General features: G+C 43.6%; 1 pseudogene; it reads left to right on the top strand.

Annotated features, from left to right (window-relative positions):
* The first annotated feature begins 1,194 nt into the window (after positions 1-1,194).
* On the top strand, positions 1,195-1,293 carry LOC131822933 (U6 spliceosomal RNA; annotated as a pseudogene).
* Positions 1,294-3,230: the final 1,937 nt, after the last annotated feature.

Raw genomic sequence — 3,230 nt, 5'->3', positions numbered from 1 at the left:
TTAGGCTCACCTTTAAGCCTCTGTTTATCATCTACTACTCACCCAAATTGTCCCTCTTGTATTGTCTATCCAAGCTCTTCTTTAAAGGGCTGCGTTAATTTCCTGTTGCTGATACAACAAATTACCATGAACTTGGTGGCTTATAACAACAACACACATTGATTAATTTATAGTACTGGTAGTCAGAAGCTGAAAATGGGTCTTAGAAGGTGTCAGTAAGACTGCATTACTCCTGGAGGCTCTGGGGAGGAGGGAATGTGGGGCGTCAGTTCTTTGCCTTTTCCAGCTTCTAAAAGCTGCTTGTATTCCTTGACTGGTCGCTTCCCTGACTCCTGCTTCCATCCTGAGGTCTCCTCTGACTCTGACCCTCCCGCCTCCCTCCCTCTCTTATAAAGTCCCTTGTTAATATAGTGGGCTCACCCAGATATTCCAGGATAATCTCCCTATTTCAAGATTCTGAGTCACAACCAAAAAGTCCATTTGTCACATGAGGTAATACATCCACGGGTTCCAGGAACTGAGACAGAGACAACTTTGTGGGGTCTTAATTCTGCCTTCCACAATGACCAATCTCATCGCCACTCTCAGGCCTTCCTGAAAGCTTCCATCAGCAAGCTATCCCATTCCATACCTTAGTGCTTGTCTCTTCTGAGCTTTAAAAAATTTGTTTTCTCCCCAGTTGTATGATTTTGAAAATTGAGTTCCGTATGTTGTGGACTCAGAGTGTCTTAGCTACAGCCTTAGAGCTTATCCAATGCAGGGATCACAGAGAGGTTTTATCTTCAGTGTCACATCCATGCAGCTGCTAGAAGTAGCTCAAGGTTCTGTGTTGGGAGGATTTTGAGGCTCTTCTAGTTTCAAAACAAAGAAGGCTGTCATCAAATAGAATGTCTGCCATGAAAGCAAGAAGTGAAAATGGCTTGGGGGCCACATGCTGGCCACTTTGCTCTTCTCTCCCAACTCTCCATTTTCAAAATGAGGAAAAGCAATTGGAAAAAGGCAACCAGCTTTTATAGAGGGCCTACTATGTGCCTGGCACTGTTCTGGTATATTATATAAATTTAGCTTCTTTGACCCTCATATTGACCTTACACATAGAAGCAGAAATTAGGGTTCAAAGGTTTATAAAACACATTCAAATATCCATCAGAAGAACTTAGGAAAGAAACAGAGATCTGTCATGCTCACTTGGGCAGCACATGTGCTAAATAATAAAATTGCGAAGATACAGAGAAGATTAACGTGCCCCTGAACAGGAATGACAAGCAGATTCATGAAGCATTCCATATTTTTGGTAAAAAAACAGACTCTAGAGAATAAACTGGTTGTTGTCACCAGAAGGGATGTGGGGGGGGGGGAAATAGGTGAAGGGGATTCGGAGTGCACCTATGACGAGGAGCACTGAGTAATGTAGAGAGCAGATAAATCACTGCATTGTCCACCTGAAACTAATAGAACACTGTATGTTAATTACACTGGAATTTTTAAAAAATACAGGTCTATCTAATTGCAAATCCAATTCTGTGCACTCTAATAAACTCAAGATTTAAATGATTTACACAAGGCCGAATGAAACTAGAAACAGAGTTGGGATTAGAATTATGATAAATACATTCCCCCAAAAAACACAGGGCACAGAGATGGGCACATAACCACAATGCTGAATACTTAAACCTGGAACTTTTTAAAGAAATCCAGGGGCACCTGGGTGGCTCAATGGGTTAAGCCTCTGCCTTCAGCTCAGGTCATGATCTCAGGGTCCTGGGATAGAGCCCTGCATCGGGCTCTCTGCTCAACAGGGAGCCTGCTTCCCCCTCATTCTCTGCCTGCCTCTCTGCCTATTTGGGATCTCTCTCTCTTTCAGTCAAATAAATTAATAAAATATTAAAAAAAAAAAGAAAAAAGAAAAGAAACCCAAAGGTCTACAGTTAACTGCAACCAGTTACTGACACGTACAGCAGAGTTCTTGGTGTTAGACTACATTCAATGATCATAGCACATTATTCATTTTCCCTGAGTGAAAACCTGGCTTATTTTTTGGCATTGAGATCCTTCTTTCTTTTACTTACACTGGGGTATTTGTCTTTGGTTTTCTTTAATATTTTCCCATAAATCAGACCTTACTGTTTTTCTTCTTTCCCTGTCTTTATTAATCTGAATGTATTAATAACACGCTCTAGAAACTGGAGTTCTTTTTTTGAAAAAATTTATTTATTTGACAGGGAGAGAGCAGTGGGAGGGGCGGAGGGAGAGAGAGTGAGAGAGAATCCTCACGCAGACTCTGTGATGAGCATGGAGCCCAACTCAGGGTTTGATCCCAGGACTGGGAGATCATGAAACACTTGCTAAGGTGCCGTTCATTGATGAAACTCCCTGCAGTCAGGCCATAATCCCTTTCCAAGCAGTGGATCATGTCACTGTCTTCCTTAAAATGCTCCAGGGCTGCATAGGGAAAAGTGCCATTCTTCTTCTGGGCCACTGGCCTTCCTTGTCTCATAGGCTGTTGCACCATGGACCTCATCTCCTTCGGACCCCCATCCCCCTCTGTCAGCCCACTTAACACCCTCCTGCCACCTGCTTTGGTGCTCTTAATCCTTTTATCTGGTTCGGAGGTTTTTGTCTTGCCATGAATTCTGTCCCCAAGGTTCCACTCCCCTCCTGCCATGCCCAGCATAGCTAATTGAGTCATTTTTTAAAATGCAAATCTGCCTATGTCATTTTTCCTACTCAAATTCCCCTAGTGGCTTTCTTTTATCCAGGTCAGTGGTTCTGAAACCTAACTGATATCAGGGTTGTATAGCTATCGCTCTGAGTCTCACCACCCACTCCACCCCCCAGCCAAAATTTTGATTCAGAAAGTCTGGGATGAGACCAACAATACTAACAACTTCCAAAAATCTTCTGGTATTCCAGTAATAAATCAGGCCTACAGGGTATGCCCACCTCCCTTGCCAGCATGTAAATGAGCCCTCTGGTTTGCTCCCATTCAGATTCACACTTCCTCACACTCTGCACTAAACCTGACCACCCCACCTTCAGCCTTTAGGGCTGCTAGATTTGGGCTCCTCTGACTTGCTGCTCCTTGCACATAACACAGTCTTGGCTCTCACCAGGCTTCCATACAGGGCATCCCATTCTCTGGTTGGGGAAAAGGTTAGCTGTGAAAGTAGACTTCCAGATCCAACTCAGGCATTCGGGTCTTGATGAATCTCTGCCATCCCTTCAGACTG

The sequence above is a fragment of the Mustela lutreola genome, chromosome 1, assembly GCF_030435805.1.
Source record: "Mustela lutreola isolate mMusLut2 chromosome 1, mMusLut2.pri, whole genome shotgun sequence".
Lineage (NCBI taxonomy): Eukaryota > Metazoa > Chordata > Mammalia > Carnivora > Mustelidae > Mustela > Mustela lutreola.
This window is presented reverse-complemented; position numbering and strand designations above follow the sequence as displayed.